At 44.6% G+C, this 20,512-nt stretch overlaps 1 protein-coding gene across 1 annotated transcript in view; it reads left to right on the top strand.

Annotated features, from left to right (window-relative positions):
• Nucleotides 1-16,949: 16,949 nt before the first annotated feature.
• The window catches only part of CLIP2 (CAP-Gly domain containing linker protein 2), a 79,651-nt gene continuing 76,088 nt past the window's right edge, over nucleotides 16,950-20,512 (top strand). Inside the window, exon 1 of the mRNA XM_084299962.1 lies at nucleotides 16,950-17,029. The gene's annotated coding sequence lies outside the window, so the exon portion shown is untranslated. The remainder of the gene's footprint in view (nucleotides 17,030-20,512) is intronic.

Below are 20,512 nucleotides of genomic sequence, written 5' to 3'. Positions count from 1 at the left end.
TACAGTAATGTCATTGTTTATCAGGAGCCCAAGAAATATCAGGCAGTAGCAGTCTGGATTCCTTCAAGTCTGCAGTGCGTGGATTTTGAAGTGTCAGAAGGAAGGGCTGCAACATGCAAATCAGGAAGTTCTTTAAGAATAAAGGAGGAATTGAGCAAAAGATGAGGCTGGGGTGGAGTCTGGCTTGCTTGTGAAGTGTTAATGATAGAGGAAGAGTGAAAAATCTGACAAATAAAAACATAATTATATTCAGACTGCCGTGCATACCAGTGAATTTTATTCCAAATGTTTAGTGTTGTTTTTTTTGTTTTTTTTTTTTTCCACAGACTTACAAGAAAAATAGGACGTGCTCTGCATAGTTGTTGTAGTAGCTGTGTATCAATTTAGGATTTAAACAATGATTTGGTAGTAGTCTTAATATTACCATATTAATTGCAATTTTAAGACTACAGCATAATACTGAAATACGCACTCAGACTTCATTCCAAAAGTAAATGACCCATGAACCTTTCCCTGGTCTGGGAGAACATGAAAGGAAGCAGTCCTGAATTACTGGGTGAAGCTGGATTAATTCTGCTTTATGGGGTTAAAGTCTAGCGAAACCCAGGTGCTGCATGCAGTGGGGATCAGAGCTGGCAGCAGCCCAGGGGGGTGCCAGGTGGCCCTGGTGTTCCACGCAGCATCATTCAAATGAGAAGCACCAGGATGCTACCGTGGAGGTAAATCTGGATATTAGCCCTGCAACCCAGGTGCTGTTCTTCTTGGGCCAACTCCCTAAATTTAGGGTCACCTGTCTACATTTCCCAGTTCAAGGCATTTGTTATTCATTGCTGCTAGTGCTACTGTATTGAACTGAAGTTATCACAGGTGAGAAGTTTGAGAAATGGGGAATGGGGAGAAGTTTCTCATAACTGCATTAGTCACCCAGGTATTGCCCCTTCCAAGTGAACAAATAATATCAGATGGGTCCTTGCTGACTGAGACTCACCTGCAGGTTTGAGCAGGCAGATTGGAGTGGCTTCTGGGCACAGTGACTTCCTGGAAAATCCCCGATTTCCCTGCTCCCATTGTAATGGGACTTTACTCTGAAACAGAAAGCCAACAGAACAAGTTCCAACATTGAGAGAGGTCTGTTTAAGCAGCAGGGTAATTTATCACTGAATTGATACAGCATTTATGTGCTATGTAAGAATACAGGATGTCATAAACCAAATCAGACAATTTGCCTGTATTTTCTCGTATGCAGTAAATCTTGCTTTAATGGTGTGTCAAAGTAACAGTTATGCTAATCGAGTAAACTCAAGCATTAGTTACCTATCTCTTCTTTTGTAATGTTTATTTTTACCTGCACTTTCTCAAAGCAGCTTTAACCGTAGCAGAAATACCTAGAAGTCTTCTTTATTTCATGTATCCAAAAGCACCTAAGAGTGCTTTGGTTGCAGACAAGCTGTGCATCATCAGCTTCCGCAGTTGTTGCTATAACTTTAATGCTGAAGGTAACAGGATAACCAAATTTCTGATGTCAGAATTAGCATGGAGGGTCTCATGTGCCACCCTGAAACCACTTTTTATATATGATTTATATATATACAAATATATATATATATACAAATATATTTATATATATATATGTAAAATATATACATATTTTTTTGTATTTTTAATATGACTTTTTAAAATATATTTTTTAAAATATATTTTTGTTTGATAAATTGACAAGCTGTCTTTTGTATACAGGCAGACAACAAAACATAAGTTTCTACAATTATGGGTTCTATATCAGATTTTGTAAAATGCTTTTGGTCTCCCTAAAGATAAATACAAGACTGTTATAATCATCATTAGGCATCAGAGGCCAGACAGGTACTATGATACTGTACACCTAGCATAAACATTTGCACTGTGAGGATTTTGTTCAACTTTTTAATGAAAGTTTTGTTTCCTAATAAGTTGAATTTTAGTGAAACCTTTCAAAAGGTTTGGATTAAAAAAATAATAATAATAAAATCTGTTTAAATCGGCTTCTGGTTACAGCACTTAAACTCTTCCTTCTTGAAGTTCTTAAAATTTATTTTTGTAATCTATTGTAGATATTTGTGACTAAGTTTTGTTGAGCTGGGATTCAGGATGCAAACAATGGTAATGGAAAAATCGATGGTGTCTGACAGGCTGTGAGCCCTGGCTCTGGAGGCTGCCATTTCGGATAGCAGCACTGACTTTGCCTGCCTGAACTTGTAAGATTACACAATAAATGTGTAGTTCTAGTCCTATGGGAGTGCAAGAGAAAACTCACATTCATTTAAACAAAACCAGAATTTAATTTGGGGGTTGTCTTTATTTTTTGTTTTGTTTTGTTGTGGTTATTGTTGCTTTTTAAATTTTCCTGCAACAGCAATCTCAGGTGATGCTTGCACTGCTAGAGAATCACTTCCTCATTCTCCCACCCATCATACCATAAAAAGCCCTTCAAATACTAATTTATTCTTGATCTAATCCCACCACGTGCCAGAGTTAATCCATATGTTTTACAGCCACCCAGGAGAACTTTCCACATCAAATGTTGGCATTACTAAATGAATGTTAGCCGATGCATCCCAGGGCATATTTCTTTGCCTCTCCTGATTTGTTTGTTTGTTTTTGTTTTGTTTGTTTGTTTTTCTATTTTTTTGCCTTGTTTTTCCCTTCCTTTCATTCTGACTGCCCTGCTATGGCTTGTTTCTCATTTGCTTAGGCCCCCTTGTACGGGATGTATTCTGGGGACTAATATTCATTAGATTGTAATTAAGACAACAAAGGATGGATATTAATGTAAAATATTACGTTTCTTTTGTAGTTTTCTAGAGATAAACCTTCTCCTGCATGTGTCCTCCTTTAGGAAGTCTGTCAAAGTAATAGGTAGCTTCTTTGTTTCCCTGCAGGTTCCAGAAATCTGCGAGGAGAAGTTGAGCCTTCTCAGAAAAGGCTTTTAGTGGCCTGTGCAAAGTAATTAGAGCTCAGAAACAGTCATCCCTGATGGTAAGACATGAAATTAGGAACAGCCGGTGTTGTATAAGTGTCAGGATCCCCCCCGTGAGGGGGACTGATGGCTGCCCCTTTGCAAACAGTCAGAGTTGACGAGACACTTCTGTGTCTTCAGTCAGGGATGGATGAATGACATCTGCAGCTTCATATGTCTGCTCAGGAAAGTGAAGGATTGCAGGCAGGAGATGGTTTACTGACGTTCCTAGAATCACAGAATGGTTTGGGTTGGGAAGGATCCTAAAAAACATCTAATTCCAGCCCCTGCCACGGGCAGAGATACCTCCCACCACACCAGGTTGCTCAAAGCCCCATCCAGCCTGGCCTTGAGCACCTCCAGGGATGGGGCAGCCACAGCTTCTCTGGGCAACTTGTGCCAGTGCCTCACCACCCTCTGAGTGAAGAATTTCTTCCTTATACCTAATCTCAATCTACCGTTTTTTAGTTTAAAGCCATTAATCCCTGTCCTATCCTTACACTCCCTGAGAGAGTCCTTCCCCAGCTTTCCTGTAGGCCCACATTGAGAGTTTTTACTTTTTACTGGGGGTGCAAGGGAATGAGAGGGCTGGCTGGCCAGTTAAGAAGATAATAGCTTTTCCCAGCACGAAGCTTATTCTGAGCTCAGATGTGCTCCTATTCTGAAAGCACAGGGAAAACAGCTTTTAGGGTGATGTAGCTTGGTGTGTGGCAAAGTGGGGAGAGTCCACCAGAACTCCAAGCAGTAGCTTGTGTTATAACAGCTAGGGCAGATATCAGCCTCTCTAAACCAGCCCTTGGAGGAATCCCGTCCTGCTGCTCACTCATACTGGCCCTCGTGACAGCTACACTGAACCCCTGCAGCCTCGGCTGGATGGGACCCGCTGCAGGACGCGGTCTGTTCCCTGCTGCACCCCATCGCCACACGTGACATGCAGGGCGCAGTTCGCCCTCGTGGTCCTCCTTAACCATCCTGGGAAGGGAGGTTTCAGGCCTCCATCCTCCTCCCCTGCCTCTTGTTCCTGATGCTTTATACAGTCGCCAGATCGCAAGCAAGTGCCCCCAAGAAGTATTTTACTTCCTGGTTGTTTTTTTTTTTTTTTCTTTTTTCCTTAGACCTCCAGAGGCCTCCTTTTTCATGAATAAAGCATGAGCTGTTCTCCTGGACCCACGAAGGGAGGAAATCACTGCCAGCTGCTGTGGCCGCTGCTTTTTATTGCTGTGGTTGCTGATGCCTCCTCCCTCACAGGCAGGGAGAACAGGGGAAACAGCCCCAGGATTTAATCTTGTTACTGTGTCCAGTACAAACTCTGCTGCCTGTAGGTTATGCCAGGGCACAGCTCCCTTTCGAATAATGTTTCAATCAGTTTAGGACTGATGCATGTGAATGTTTCAATTTGAGCTAAACACAAACCATGAATGGCTGCTGTTCAGAGCACATCACTGGCTGATGCTCAGTTTTCAGCCGGTGGTGACCAGCTGATATTTCCCTGGTGTCACCCTTCTGTCTTTTTCTGCACTTGTCCAGACGAATGTAGAGTTCTACAGACCTACAGACATTTCTCCTCACTGAATCACATCTTTTTTTTTTTTTTTTTCATCTGTTACCCATACAAGTGTTTGGTATGTGCTTACTGGGTTTTGGCAACTATTTTCTCCCTAAACATCATTTGTCCCAGATATTTGCAGGCTGCTAAGCAAAGCATTTCATGTAGGTCTTGCTTTCGACTATTAGACTGGCACCAGAGCAGAGAAAAGGGGCTGATTCCCACACTTACTGCTTCCCTCTCTTGATCATTCTCCTAAAATACTTCCTGAATTCAGTACTCATATCAGATGAGAACAGGACAGTTTGCTAGGTATAAGTATGCTTTTTAATATTTTCTAAGTTCACTCTGTGATTTAGCTTTCAAACTCTGCCTGTGTGCTTGCTATTAATATTTTGATATGATCTTTAACTGAATGGTTAAAAACTTCATTCATTCAGGCTTCATTCATTCAGGCACTTGCTGGGTAAAAAAAAAAAAAAAAAAAAAAAAAAAAAAAAGACTAACAATATACAAGTGGCCAAACTGAAACAGAAAAGTATAAAATGTCTTCTTGAAAAGGAGAGAGTTTTGCTCTGTAATGTGGCCTTTGTCCACTACATTGAGTATGTGCTGAGCTCTTTCATTACACAGTTACATTTGTGCAGGTCGTTTAGATGTAGAGCTTAGGGATATGGTTTAGTGGGGACTGTTAACGTTAGGTCAGAGGTTGGACTCGATGATCTTGAGGTCTCTTCCAACCTAGAAATTCTGTGATTCTGTGATTCTGTTTGTATAAATAAAAATGGACCCTTAGTTCAGAAAAAAAGTCTTTGATGCTAAAAAAAATGCTACTTCGAACCCAAAACCAGGAAACACAGGTTTCTGCTATGCTAGTAACCCACCGCTGCAATGGTTATTTAGTGATTATTGGATTATTTCACCTACTTCTCTGGGTGTTAAAATTAAATAATGCAGTTGTTCGAGTTATCCGTTCAGTGATTCAGTTGTCATTAATATCAATTAGTGTTTACTGCTGCACTATGGGAGGATTCTTAATGAGGTAACAGCTTCCCCAGCAGGTAGGCCTATACAGACTGTGTGCCATAAGCCCTCTGTGACTATACTGTGCTTCAGAGACTATCCCTGTCAGATCAGTGAATTCCCAGTTAACAGCCTTCTGAACTGCATGCTGACGCTAGGCGATAAAGGTGCTGAAAGGCCAGAAAATCTTACAAGCTGTCCTCAGACTGAAGACGAGCTGGGTTTGAGCTGCTGGCTCCCTCTGCCTTTCAGAGGCTCAGCTCCTGGAGGCAGAGCATACAGCAATACAGGTGCCACCTGCACCGAGTTACTTCAGCTTTGGAGCCAGGAACAGAGAAAGACAGAGCTGTTAATCTTTGTTGTAAAATGAATATAGTAGCTGTATGAGCTGGTTTGTTTGGGCAGTTTATCAGCCAGGCACTTCATCGGGATTAACTGTTAGAGGATGTGGAGTTTTAACATGATACAATTAGAATACAGCAAAATGCCTTCTGTGAACATCCTATGTTATTACAGCACATTCAAATGTATGGAATTGTGCTTTGCAAGCCTCATCTCTGAATGGAAATATTATTACTTATTGAAAATAACTTTACGATAAAGGTGCTATGTAATGTAATGTGCGTATGGAAATAAGCGTATTGAAAGAAAGCAGTACAAATCTGTTAGAAGCACATGAGGCAGTATTGTAGAATATAAAATGGTTTATTATAACTGGAATTTTATGGGAATTAATAATTGAAAAGACAGTCAACAGTCAGAGGTAGTTCTTTGCCCAGTGTATCAATTAGTGTAACCTTGTGCAAGGCATTTGACTTCATCATAGCTTGGTCATTACAGCTGGAAAATTGGGTAAAAAGCAGGAATATCATTGGAAAATCAAACGCTGTTGCAAAGCGGAGCTTTCTTGAGGCAATAAAGAATTCACAAGCTAAAATTGTAGAGTTGTCTCTAATGGCATCCCATCGCAGCTGTGTTCTGCTGCATCAGAACATGGTAATACATTGGAAAGACCTGATCCTGACAGGGTGCACCTGCAAGCCACAGGACAACAGTGCACACTTGGTGATCTAATCAATTTCAAGGGGATTGTTCCTACATGTGAATTTAAACCCGCACTTATGACTTTTGCTAATTTGGGGCCTCAGTTCCCTATTGAAACTGGCAAACTCGAGGCTGACGTGCTTCCCAGGACCATGTGTTTGGATGTGATTTCACTGCAGCTGGTGACAAAAACATCTTTCCTGTTGGTATAGTCATAGTCTGCTGTGGGCCAGAAGGTTGTAGAGGTGGAATGTGATTGCAAATAATCTTTTGTTGTGGAGATCAGAATGGCTTCTTGCAGAGCTGGGTGACAACACATCCTAGCTAAGCCTATGGCTTTGACAGGCTGCAGGCACAGTTCCAGAGAAAACAACTGCCAAAATGTTTGTGGTGCAGGTTTTGTTTCATGTTTCATGATGCATGCCTCCTTAAAGCCCACACCGGTATGGGAGGAGTATTTTACCCTTCTGTCTTCTGTGTTAGACTTAGTATTCTTTATGCTCTGCATACTTCTCAAAACAATACAGTCAAGGCAGCAATGATGGAATGAATCCAACAAGGTTATAATTTCTTTTCAGGTCCTTCCCAGGCTGACCTGCATATATACTTCTAGATCCATTGGTACACAAACTGATCTTTAAATACAGTGATGCAATGTTTTTTTTCTTTGGAGTGGATAAGAAGAGTGAAACTTCCCTGCAAATTTGAAGTTCTGTCTATTTACAGGGCTTACCATCTAATATCCCCTTTATTTCATTGCTGGAAACAATGACAGGACAGAGCCCTGCATTACAACTTCCATTGGTGATTTTTCCCCAGGTCCTTCATGTCAGCCCTGTGAAGGGTAATCTGTGTGAGCTGGGGATTATGAGTGCAGAAATTGTCAAGGAGCAGAAGTCTGACTATTAGGACTTGAAGGTCATAGCAGTATGTCATTCTCAAGGCAATTTTCTCTGCAGTTGCAGTATGGTCGTGGCTTTATGTTATGACCCTAATGTCACAAAGTATTGATAATCTCTTAAAACAAGCCAAGCTGCAAAGAAAACAATGAGATTTGATCATTTGTTAGGTATTTTCGATTTTGGTCAATGTTTATTGTCTGCTTAGATATCGTAGCTTTTGGTGTGTTACATAGGTATGGATGTGAGTAGGTGGATTTTTCTGCCATATTTGCATTTACACATCAAATAAATGAATTTTCAGTCTGTTGTGAGGGCACCTGTTTCCATCACATTTCAAGCCCAGTTTGCAAATATCTTTCTCTTTTCTTCCTTTAGCTATATATATATAATTTGCATTCTGGATAGCTGTGACATGGCATAATCCATATTCCAAAAGTATTTTTTACGGAAAAAAAAAAAGACCCTATTACCCTATTCATTTCTTATTTCCTTTCTTCAGTAAACATCTCTGGTAGTAATCAAGTATTCCTGTTATTTTGCCACAAGCATTCTCAGATATATTGCAGAGAACATAAAACAAAAGGTACAGACAAAGTTCCTACTGGTGTTTTTGGGAGACCACAAGTCTGTTCAGCAAACATCCCATCAAAGAATCTGTCATCATAGGCTCGAAGGCAAGAGGGGCAAACCTTAGGTATCAGATCAAACTGTTATAGAATTTGTTCTGAGAAGTTTATTTCTAAGCAAGACTTAAGAGTTGTCTGGTGCTTTTTTATTCTAATTAGAATTAATGTGGCTACAGCTGCAATATAATTATCGTTAATTATCTTTAATGTATTCTGGCCTTGTATTCCACAGGTTAATTTAATTGTGTTTTTCCACTTGTTAACTTTATATTTGTTGCCACCCTCCTCAGATTCTGTTCCTTCTAAAGAGGGTAAGTAATGTTATTTACCTCTTTCCCTTTGCTTTTTTGTGCCTTCACAACAGAGTTGGTATTTTCCACTGGCCAAATCTGAAATGCATATAGAGCGTTTGCGTTGTCTAAAGCTATGACTGCAATGCATGCTGGCATGACTGAGCCCTGACATTTGCAAAGAGGAGGAAAAAACTTAGACTGGGCATTACTCAATTAGTTCATGCACGCAGTGGGCAACCAAGTTCCAAGCAGGGGTGCTCAGCACGTTGCTCAGCACATTTGCTTTCTGTTACTGGCCTTGAAGGACTAGAAAATGTGATGCTTGTGCTGTGTGTTCTCCATGTGCAGTGTAATGCAATTTTTTTCAGGAATATTGGGTATAATTACCAGGTTCCCTGTTTCTAAACATAGTTCTTCTGTGTCTGTACACCTCTTGTAATAAATGGAGCAGGTGGGTGCTTTATGGGACCAGTGAGGACCAACAGGTTAGTGGCTGCAGTGCACCCTGAGGATCAGGGCTGGCTGTCAGGTCTGCTGTGGCTGACAAAGACTGAGTATCTGCAGCCTTCATGGAGCTTGCCTGTGACTGAGACAAATATTAGAGCAGGCAACATAAACAATTTTAACATGTAGCTACCACCTTCAGTCTGGTCAGCTCAAAGCACTCCACAGATCAAGTCAGTATCGTTTTTCCTTGTTCATTATTAGTGAAAACAGCTGAGGTGGAGGGAATTTCCATTTCATACCAGCAGTAAAACTTGAGGTTAGATTAGAGTCCAATTTTCCTGCATCCTAGTATAGTGCTCTATAGAAAGCCACGCTGGCAGCTTGTTGAAATATAAAATACAATTCATGCAGTGCAATTAATAAAATGGAATTGGCAGGAAACTAAAGAAGCGTGTGTAAATTCCTGGACCTGGGTTATATCGTGGCATTTGACTGACAAAATCCACATTATAAAGGCTTTCTGTAATAAATATTCTAAAACAAAAACAAACACCTGGCAAATGGTCAGGCTTTCTCAATCTTTCCTGTGCCCGTTTTTGTAAGGCAGGATTTTTGGGAGTCATGCCTGACCTTTCTGCCTGGCGATTGCTGCAGCAATATCTGGTCGCAGAATGAGGTCATTTGGGGCATCTTGCTGCTCTGCTGTCACAGGACTTATTATTTCTGCATAAAGAAATAATCTCCTCTTTATAAAGACATCGCGCCAATTCTTTAAACCTTTTAATGTCTTCCTGAGAAATGACAGCTGGGATCAGTGGCTGGTTGAATGGGTTGATGGTGAAAACATAATATGGTGGGAAAAGCGAAATTCTAACATATGGTGGATAGTTCCTCCATAGCAGAATAGCATGTTTCTGTTGCAGATGGGCATTTCTGTGGAAAGAGTACAAAATGCAGTAAACTAGTGTCCATCCAAGAGACAGGATGGCAGCCTGCTCCCTTGCATCTAAAACAAGATGGGCTGTGGGTTTTGAGCTTTGTATTTATGCTGTGCTCATTACTGTGGTATTTAAGTTAGGTTCACTGGGGCTTTTGGTTGAGACCTTTCCTTAATTAAAAACAGGCGTACGTCTGGGGGAAGCAGAGGGCAGCCAGTTGTGCTGTGGATGGCCTCCCACCTTTTCTGCTGTCCTCCTGCTGTACGCAAGAAAAGTGCTAATATCCACAGCTCGGCTTGGAGCCAGCACAGCTCTAGCAGAGATCATTAACAGGCTCGCTAATGTATCAGCTACCTGAGCGACTGCAAATCAGCGGACTGCAGGTGATCCTGCATGAGACTGTCATTTAAACATCTTTACACTGCACTCTTCTGGTCTACAGCTTGTTACAAAGATAGTTTAATGTGTGCTTTTGGATCTGCTGGGGAAGCGTGCCCATGTTAAATTGCAGTGTTGGTGCTCTTTCTGGGGATGGCTTTGCTTTTCTGGAGTATTAAAGGCTAAAGAATGAAGCAGCAGGGCTGGATTTTTTCGTGGTCAGCGTCCATGCTCAGGCTGGCTGTTTAAACCAGCTGAATGCATTGCCTGCTGAAGACATTTAAAAAATAAAATAAAAAATCTGTCTTTTCTCCCAGTGTCAAAATTGGAGCTCACTTCCCTCCCCTTCCCTATTAAACACAGCTTCAGTTGTAGATATCAAAATCTCTTCTAAAGTTCCAGCCACAAATAGGGAGCTTTTTCAGCCTCGCTGCCCTCCCTCGTCTTTGATCTTCTTGCACACTGCAACTTGTGCAAAGGAAATGGGATTCTCCTGCCTCTCACAGGCCCTGCATGCTCTGTAGCTCTGGCACTGCAAAACATCTGCTGCTTCTATTTGGCCTGAAATAGTACCGGTGTCAGGACCCAAACAACAGGGAAATAATCTGTTTTTTCATACTCTACAGTCTGGCTCCAATTTGTTACAGACCCTCTTCAACCAGGTCAGAAGAGATGACGGATGTTCACACACCTGACAACAATAAGGAAAGGCTGGTGGCATGTACTTGGAGCAGCAATAAAGGAGGGAATAATTTTATTTTACATACAAGGAAAAATAATCAGTGAGTCAGAAGTAATTTTGCTTTGCAAAGCACAGAGACAGTTTGGATGGTTTGCAAACTAGCGGTGCTGTTGCATGCAAACGTGATGGTTTGCCCTGTGTCTGATCTTTGTCTTCTTTTGTCTTCTTGAGGATGCACTGAGCTACCCAGGAGTACACAGAAAATTACCAGAGCCTTTACAAAATAGCCTGCTGCTTCATCTGATGATTACAGTGTAGGACACTGTGTTGGCAGGCCAAAGATTGGCTTTCTTCTGACTTGAATATATGTAGAAAAGAATCTATGAACCAATGTTATAATGACCAGTCTGGGTGCCTAAGTTCTATACCCAGCGGTGTTGCTACTGAGCTAGAGCAGGCCTTGGGAAGTTAAGCTAATCCCTCCCAGTTTTGGTGTCTATGGTTGCAAAATATGGGTGAAGTTTACTAAACTTTGAGGTCAATAACCATAAAAGTCTTTTTATTAAAACAAGCCTGACAGTGAGTGCAGCTGTCATTTGTCCTTTTTTTTTTTTTTTTTTTTTTTTCTTAAAATAAAAAAAAGGCAAAGGATGGCCCAGTCTTTAATCTTGATTCAGACACACAACAAGCTTTAGGACAATAACAAAGAAAGAAAATGAAAATAAATATTCAGTACTGTGCTAGAATGGGAGGTCTGCTTAGAATGTCTTCTCTGCTATTTTGTTTTTTGTTCCCCCCCTCCTCTACCACAAATAAGATGTTATCCTTAGTAGTACCAAATACCCCTTCAGCATCTACATGTTCTGATCCTTCTATGTTGCTTTCTTTTGGTCAAGCTTACTTGCAGATGCTTGGCACTGAAGCGTGGCTGTCAACCAGCATTTTTCTGTTTCTGCTGGGTGATCACGGATACAGTATTTTTTCTCTCCATGACTCAGTTTCTTCCTCTGTAAAGAGAAGCTGCTAATAGTCCTCATCACTGTAAACTGTGATCTTCTGACAAAAGACTGACAATAATCTACTGACTTAAAAAAAAAAAAAAAAAAAAAAAAAAAAAGCTATTCCAGGTTCTCCACTGCCAGCATGATCCTGTGTAGATTCTTTGGACAAAGGTAGTACCAGAGGACAGAATTTCAGAAGTCCTCCATTTAATGGATGTTGAATTTCTCTGAAACCTACTTGCCTTTGGGCTTGTGGATGGGAAACAGTTTTTGTAACAAAAATTACACTGCATCAGTTATACAGCATGTCCGCGTTCCTCAGAATCACTGCAACTGCAGCAAGGAGGTTTACTTTAAAAACATAGAACCAGACTGTGCTAATGACTAAATTATACTGATGGCTGAAGTTTAAGTAACAGTTAATGCACTAATTTCAGCATAGGAAATATACTAAAAAAGCAGTAAGAGCTCCTCTTGATCTTCATAATTAATGAGAACTGCCATGATCCTGCAGTATATTTCCACCCACGCTTTCTTTTATGTTAACAAGTGGGTAGGAATGCACGGCAGTCAACCCAGCAGAAAGCCTTCTTGCAGAGCACTTTGCTTGCACGATACAAGCCAGCCTTGCACCCCTGAAGGGTTCTGGACCCACATCTTGCCCTGTTGTTGAATGCTGGCCGATGGTCTGACTTCTTTCAGTGAACCAGAACAAGGCCAGGCCTTCAGACCAGAACACATCTAACATGCGTGTCTAATTGACATGCTCCCAAATAACCATCATCAGTTGTGCTTAGCATTTCTGGAAGGGAGATGAGTGGAACTCATATCATTTGACTTTAAACATCTCCTTTGCCCTAATTCTCGAGTACCCCTGTAATTCATGGATGTAAACTGTCATTGTTAGCGAGCAATTAATCTGTGCTACTTTAGGTGTCTGCAAGATGTTGAGGGGAATTGCACCCCAGTGCCTGTTTCTCTGCACTGTTTACATAGGAAGTCTAGACAGCTGGCTCAGATATAGATGCCTGAAGACAGATAAGAGGTTTCTTTCACCTAAGGAACAACAGAATCATCTGGATATTAGAAGCTTTGTAGTGGCTCTCGGTTGGGTAACAAATGCCTGAAAATCGCGGCGCCACTTGACTGAACTGTTATAACTCTGCAAGATCTTAACAGTTGGAGAACTGTTTACAAGACATTTCTGAGCTGTAGTCTTGGCCTAGACTGGATAAGGCCTAAAGTAGTCACTGATCCCTGAGATAAGAACTCTTTCAGCAGCTCTCTAATCAAAGAAAAAATAGATTTTCTTTAAATCACTGCTTTCATCTTGTTTCTCCCACCACTGCTGGAATTTTGTGCTCTGCCACTGAATGCAGCAGAATATTTGTGGTGTCAGCTTGAATGAACTTACGTTCTTGTGATGGCTGCACTTCTGAGATGATGGAAGTCACATAACTGGAAGTATACAACAGTGAAGTTGCAAAATATTTTTGAATGTTGCTGTTTCTGCCACCATTCAGTTCTCAGAGTACATTGGCAGGGAACAGGCATGCATCTAACAGGGATTTCTGCGGTAGGGAAAAGACTGAAGTGGCTAAAATCTGAAAGTTTTGCTGACTTCTGAGGTCCTGATGCCACCATTTCATGTGGCCTCTAGATGCCCTCTGTAGCCTTTAAGAGGTAGCTGTCTTTGGGGGATGACTGCAAGACTGGGGATTTAGGAAGCTTAACCTCTTGGAAACAGATGACTTGTTTCATCATCTCATGGAGTGGTGCTTTGTCCCTTACTGCTGGGTAATAATATGGAAAGATGTCTGAAAGCTGTGGCTTATCTTCTGTCCTTATTCAAACATAGCAACACAGATAATGGCAAAACACAATATGGTTTTGTTCCTTTTGTTTCCCTAGATGCATGTGAGAGTATTCCCTCCATTTTAATGTTACTTTGACTGTGTAATGCTTCAGCTTGCCAGGATAATTTAGAAGAAAAAGGTTGCGAAGCTTTTCAGTGATCCCAGCAGCTAATGCAAATAGGCACCAAATCAAAATAATGGATCTGTCAAGTAGAGAGAGTTTTGACTATTTGTGAGAAGCCACTTCTCAAAACAAGATCTACTTGAATTGGTATGACATAGGAGGGTAGCAAATGGCAAAAGGTTTGTCAGGCAAATGTGACAGCCCAGGCATGGCAGAGATTGGATACCACTTTTCTACGTGTGATAGTTTAATTGAAAGCCGTGGCCCTGCTCACCTGTGTAAAATTAACAAGTCCTCATATATTCATGTGCTGAAGCTTGAGTGTCCTGTGTGCTTCTTGTCTATGATTATCAGCACAGGGTTGTTTGCACGCAGCCCCTGTGAATAAACAAATGGTTATCGGGAAATAGCAGTGCCACTCTGCCCAACGATGGGACCTCAACAGTTATTTTCATCCTGAAGCTTTGTTTGGGGAAAGCAGGGGCAGTGAAAGCTGAGTGGGGGAGCACTAGATGGAAAAGGCACAAATTCAAGCCTTTTCAAGAATTCAAGAATGGGTCCTGAGGTCACACTGCAGTGGATGGTCCCGGCTGATCTTTCCCTCTGCCTCTGAAAATTCCCCTGAGAAAGTTTAGTCAGAGAAGCAGGCTTGCCAAAATGACTCAAGGAAATGACTTAAGAGATCGGAAATTTTTCTAGTTTCATCTCATTAAAGCCAATAAGCTCGATTTTCCTCTCGGTCTTGCATCAGCGTTGCAGAGCCCGTGGGTGTGAGGGAAGCCTGACCCCGTGGTGCAGGCATGCTGCCTCGGGGAGTCCGCCATGCCTGGTGCCACAGCCTCTGGTGGTGGGATGCCCCAGGTCGCTACTGGGATGTAAATATGGTAGTCATCATGGTATATGGCTATTTGAACAAAGAAAGTATAGTAGGCATTATAATATATGGCTATATGAATGAAGATGCCTTGGGAGGACAGCGTTTTCAAGAAGAAAGCAGGCCCTGGGCAGCCTGCTCTAGTGGTTGGCAACCCTGCCTAGAGCAGGGGGGTTGAAACTAGATGATCTTTATGGTCCTTTTCAGTCCAGGCCATTCTATGATTCTATAAGAAAAAAGTGCTTTTAAGATTCAAGACTTCCACTTCAGAAACGCAGAGGCGATGAGCAACGTGCCAGCTCTCAATGTCGTGTGTCGGAGCTGGGCCTGGTCCTGCAGCAGTGCGAACTGGAGGGCAGGAAATGGCATCGAGCCACGGGCTACTGGCAGGCAAAATGTAACCCCAAACTTGCTGACCTTCTTTGTCGTAATGTAGACATAGAACTCTAAATTAAATGTTTACATGGAGGTTTTAGCAACAAGAACAAATTATAGAAGATAGAGCAGAAAATTGTGCAGTTGATCACAAATGACAAGGTTTAATTTCTGAGCAATACTAAATCTGAAATTCATCTGTAAACATGAAAGAGGATTTTTTTTTTTTTTTTTTTTTTCAAAACTGCTTTAAATTTACACTCCCCCTCCTTACAAAATTCCGGGCTGTGGGCAGCACTTCTCGTTGGTCCCTCTGGAGCTAGCAAAGGGTGGTCACCATCACCACTAGCATCGTGATAAGGGGAAACCCTCAGACCGGAGGATGTGAGCTGGCAGAGCTGGTGAGCCAGGGTTGAAGCCAGGTGAAGCTCCTTCTTCTGTTGGAGTCCAGAGCAGGACTCAAGAGGCACCTTCTCTTGCAGCTCCTTTCTCCTGGTGACACGCTGTCTCCCTAGGCAACTGCAGATTAGAGAGGAGACAAAACATCTTGCATCCAAAACCGCAAAGCACTGACTTGGGTTTGGATGTAGGAAAATACCAGGGAAGCGGAGCGAGCGAACAGTTGAAGCAGAGGCGTCGCTGTCGGGTGCTCCAGGTCCTATTTTTGGTTGGGACCAGCCATTTTGCTTTGCTTTGGCTTCCCCTCTGCAAGATGGAAAATGAGGCTGCTCACGGCTGGGTTGTCTTGCTGAGGCTGTCAGCTCTCATCTTCGGGATGATGCTCTCCTGACTTCTGCTGCTTCCCTGCTCTGCTGCCTGTGCCTCCTTCACATGCACTTCTGCCATGTTTTCCTGGGCTCTTTCTGGGGATACAGGGCAGAGTCAGGGCACCAAATTACAAGACCATTTCCAGGTGGGACCCTACTCCTCTGCCACATGGTTTGTGGCCTTCCACTGTAGTGTCTGATGTGCAAAGTCTGATGTACAAAGTCTGGTGCTGCCCTTCAGGCGCTCCAAGGTGGCTGCAGAGCTCGTGATGTGCATCGCGTGGAGTCGTGGCTCTTGCACAAAGCGCTTTCTTTCCCGTCCAAGTTAAAGATTCAAGGTCAGGCACAGGCACTAGATAGGACCCAGCGCAGGGTGTTTCCACCTGATGTCAGCCCCGCTTTGGCTCTGGGAGTGAGCAGGAGGCGGTGAAGGACGAACGATGCTCATTAGCTCAGCCCCCCCTCTTCCTGCCATTGAATGAATGAGTTTCCACAGGCTGCAGGTGCTTTCCCTTTGCAGTGTGAAAATCAGGGCTCTCCCATTTTTATTTATTCCCCCCCAGGAAGCACCTCCAGCCCTTCCTGCTCATCCTATTTGCTAGGATGTAAATTGGGGTGCGCTCAGCGCCCCTCCCTCCCGGAGCCCAGCCCCGCGGCCACGAGGGAAGGAGGGAGGGAGAGAGGAGACCGCATCCCTGCTGAGCCAGAGGTAGGCTCGGCAGCTATTATTCTTGTCCTTTCCCCTCCCATTTCTTTAGGGAAGGGCTGCAGGCAGAAAAGCTCTTATTTTCCTTTTTTCTTTAAATTTATTATTTTTCTATTTTTTCCAATTTTTTTAATTTTTTTATTTTATTTTATTTTTTATTATTATCGCTTATTTTTTCGGCTCGGAAGGGAGGGCTTCCCAGCCGGAGAGAGCCGAGCGAGCCCTCCGCCCGCTTCCCCGCAAGGGCGGCCTCCAGGAGGAGCCTCCCCTCCCGCCCTCCCGCTCCGTTTCCGCCGCCTCCGCGGCCCGGCAACCACAAAGATTTCGGCGGGGTAGGGAGGGGAGGGGAGGGGGGGGCGCGGCTCGGGGCCTTGCCGGGCCCCTCCGCGCCGGGATCGCTTCGGCTCCGCTCGGCTCGGTTCGGCCCCGCCCGGGAGGGGCTCGGCGGAGGGGTAAGGGGGGCACCGGGGGGGGGGGGGGGGGGCTCGGTGGGGAGGGGGCGGCCGCGGCTCCCGCAACAAAGGCGGGGATGGACGGAGGGAGCCCAGGGTGGGTGGCGGCTCCTCGCCCTCAGGGTGGGGAGGGGAAGGCGCTGCCCTGCCTGTGGGGTGGGTTTTCTGGGGGGAGGGCTCCCCCATCCTGGCTCTGCAGCCGCCACCATCCCCGAGGGGGGTACGCATGGGGTGGGGGGGGTGCGGGGTTACCTCAGGGGTGGGGGTACCCGAGGGGGTGCAGCACTGGGTGGCAGCGCTGTAGGGGGGTGGGGGGGGTCCCGGGGGTCTTTGGGGTTTGGGTCGTGGGGCTGGGAGCAGCCGGATCCACGGGGGGGGGTCATCAGCAATTAGGGAGGTGGAGGTGGGGGTCATCAGCAATTAAGGAGGTGGAGGTAAGTGGGGGGGGTAATCAGCAATCAACACTGAGCAAATTGGGGTTTGGAAATGGGAATTTTCTTTTGTCTCCGGGCAGCCCGGCTGCTTGCTGGGCTCCGTCCTCTCGCTGCCTTTTTGTTCTGAGCAGCCCAGGTACCGACACGATCCGAGTGCTGTGCTGAAGGAACGGACGCGGTGAGGTTTTTTTGTTCCCGCTGGTAGTGGAGATGTGCCCTTCAGCGGGCAAGGCCCAGCTGGGTGGCTGCTGGCATCCTCCTGAATGAATGAAGCGGGCAGGTCCTGAGCTCCTTGCATCTCCTGGTAGGGAGCAGTGAGCACCCTGCCTGGGGAAGCACCCAGGGATGGAGCAGGGGCTGCAGGAGGTACCTCGGAGCAGCCAGGCAGCTGCAGCTGTGCTGGGAAGCACTGCAGACAAAGCACCGTGTCGGTGCTGATCTGTTCGGTGTCAGCCCCACAGGCCTGCCAGCCCCGGTTCAGAAACCCGTCCTGATGGGGTGGACGCTGAGTTTCATCAGCCCAGCCGTGTGTTGGTTAGGAGAGTTTCCTTGGGTGACTTGCATTTTGAGAAGGATTGGTCAGTGCGTGGGCAGTTTGGGGTGCCTGACTGGGTTTGTTGGCTGTAGTCCTTCCAGCAGTGTTCCTGTGCCTTGTGGTGCTCTGACAGAGAGCCCTGTAATCAGCGGCCCCATCAGTCCCCCGGTCACTGCTGGTGTTGTGGTGCACGGCACAGCTGCCTGGCTTGTTCTTGAACTTGGGTCGCTCCAAGGGATTACCTGCCTGCTATTAGAGCCTGCCAGGAGTGGGTCTGCACCGAGCGGCTGTGCTCTCGTGAAGAGGTGTCGCTGCGTGCCAGAAATCACTGAGAGCACAGGGCTTCAAAACATGGCTCTGAGACAAGCCACGAGTTAAAATGTTAGCACTGGCCACTACAGGCATGTCAGGGAGAAGCGGTGCTGGATCCAGTTTATCATCTCAGGAGCGCTCGTGTGGGGGCCTGCCTTCAATTATGGGGAAAAACTGTGTGTTTTAAGGGATGCTCTTGGGGTACGTATGGACTGGATTATCTGCTGAGGCCGAGGGTTGGGATGTGCTTCTCTAACTTCCCGCTGCCTCTGGCCTTGGAGGCTGCTGTAATTTATGCCAGCAAGTAGTGGTTCCCGGTGTGTTTCCTCTTTCTGCTTGTGCTCTTGCATTGGCAGAAGAAACAATGAAGAACCCAGAGGGGGATTTTCCAGTGCTGAGGGATGTGGCTGTGTAAGGGTGTGCGCCCCAGTTCTTCTTCCCTTGTGTTACTGGCTGGATAAAATGGGTAAGGGCATGGATTCCACCTCCTCCTTGAGGTTGCTGTTTTTAATTATGAAGACGCCTCCTCTGTACTTGAAACTCAGGCGGAAATGAATAAACCTCTCTTTTTTTGTCCTCATCAGGATTATGACAAAGCCGATATATAAGGCAGACTCCATCCCCCGGCTGCATGCTGTCGGTGCCGCTTTGTGGAGCGTGCACAACGCGTGGCGAGGTTTATGTGCTGGCTTCCAAAGCTCTGGGAAAGCCCAGGAATGGGTAGCTGGACCCCAGCACGACTTGTTGCTAACCTCTGGTAGAAACTGGTATGGACTTAACTCAGAGAGCAGCTACAGTGATAGCTATTTTTTTCATAAATATGATTTATAAGTGTCTTGTGACCTGTTCTCCCCTCCATCTCCCGAGGGCTCTGAGCACAAGAACAATCAGGGAAGTTGCTGAGATGGGCCAAGAAAATGTTTTCTAGTGCTCTGATGCTGAGTTAGACGGCCAGCAATGTCTCTCTTGTTCTGTTATCACTGCTCTCGTGATATCCACAACAGAGTTTTGGGTCTTGGTTGGTTAGGAGAGCACCTTGGCTGATGTTACTGGGAATGGGGGACCCCAGTAAGACTGGGGCTTTGTAGTACTGGTCAGTTTCCTAAACCAGCCCAATGAGGTCAGTCGCTGAATGAAGGAGAAGGACTGTCAGAGGTCACTTGAGAAGCACGGGTAGGAGAAAGGAATTGGATGTGGTGCTCCTGAGTCCTCCTCTAATGCTGCCTTCTCCACGCTCTGTCTTCTCTGTCCCACCTCAAAGCTCTCATCCTTGTGGCTGGTGCTGACAAACGCAGCAGCCAGTCAGTGCATTGCTGCACAAAGGCTCTCTCTGCCATACCACCACGCTCTCAAAGCATTTCCTTGTGCTCAGCTGAGGGTACCCCACATGCCATGTTTCTGTGTTGTACTTTGTTAGCTGTGGTGATAAATGGGGCAAATCAAATTTGCTTCCTTCGTATTCGGCTTTAATTTCTTGCTCTTATTACTGTGCAGTGGCTCTTGCTGTAGCTACCAGTGGGAAAAATGACTTCATTGCATGTGACTCTGAGTCTGGCACCTCAAAGTAATACTTACTGCTATTCCTGAAAAAAACAAAGAAACCTCATTTAAAAAGGAAAAAAGGCAGTATTTCTGCATCAGGCTTTCTGGAGCCCGTTCCCATGCTGTGGCATTCTTTTTGTCTTTCTAAATGAGTGTCTATAAAATAAGCTGTGGCTGTTTCAGCAAGAGCATAAGCAAAGAAAGATGTGTGAAGAAATAAAACGAAGCATTGTCGTGTTTTGTTATCGCAGTTTCAATTTTTATTTTACTTCAGAGTGATGCAATGAAATACAGTGTTGACTTGGATGAGAGCTGAAATTGCTTGCTACTTTCCATTCAGTGATGTATTTTTATTATGCTAAGCCTTACCTGCCTAAGTGGTTGTAGGGAGACGTGGTAGAGGCTAGGGAAATGTTTTTCTGGGGGTTGAGCCAGCAGTACGTCCCCTTCTCCTCATCCCTATCTGTGCTGAAGCACAAAGGGAGCTTGCAGTTTGCTTGTTTTGTTTGCAGAGTTAATGTTCTGAACTCTAATGTTGGCTCTCTCGCTGACCCCGCTTGTGCCTGGGAAAGTCAACTGATTATTTTTAAAATGTATTTATACTCTGTGTCTGTAAACTAACACTTCAGAAAGACTTCCCAAGTCTTTTGATGTGCTGGA

The sequence above is a fragment of the Netta rufina genome (assembly GCF_964035555.1).
Source record: "Netta rufina genome assembly, chromosome: 21".
Lineage (NCBI taxonomy): Eukaryota > Metazoa > Chordata > Aves > Anseriformes > Anatidae > Netta > Netta rufina.
Note: the sequence above shows the minus strand (reverse complement) of the source record. Positions and strands in the feature narration are given on the sequence as shown.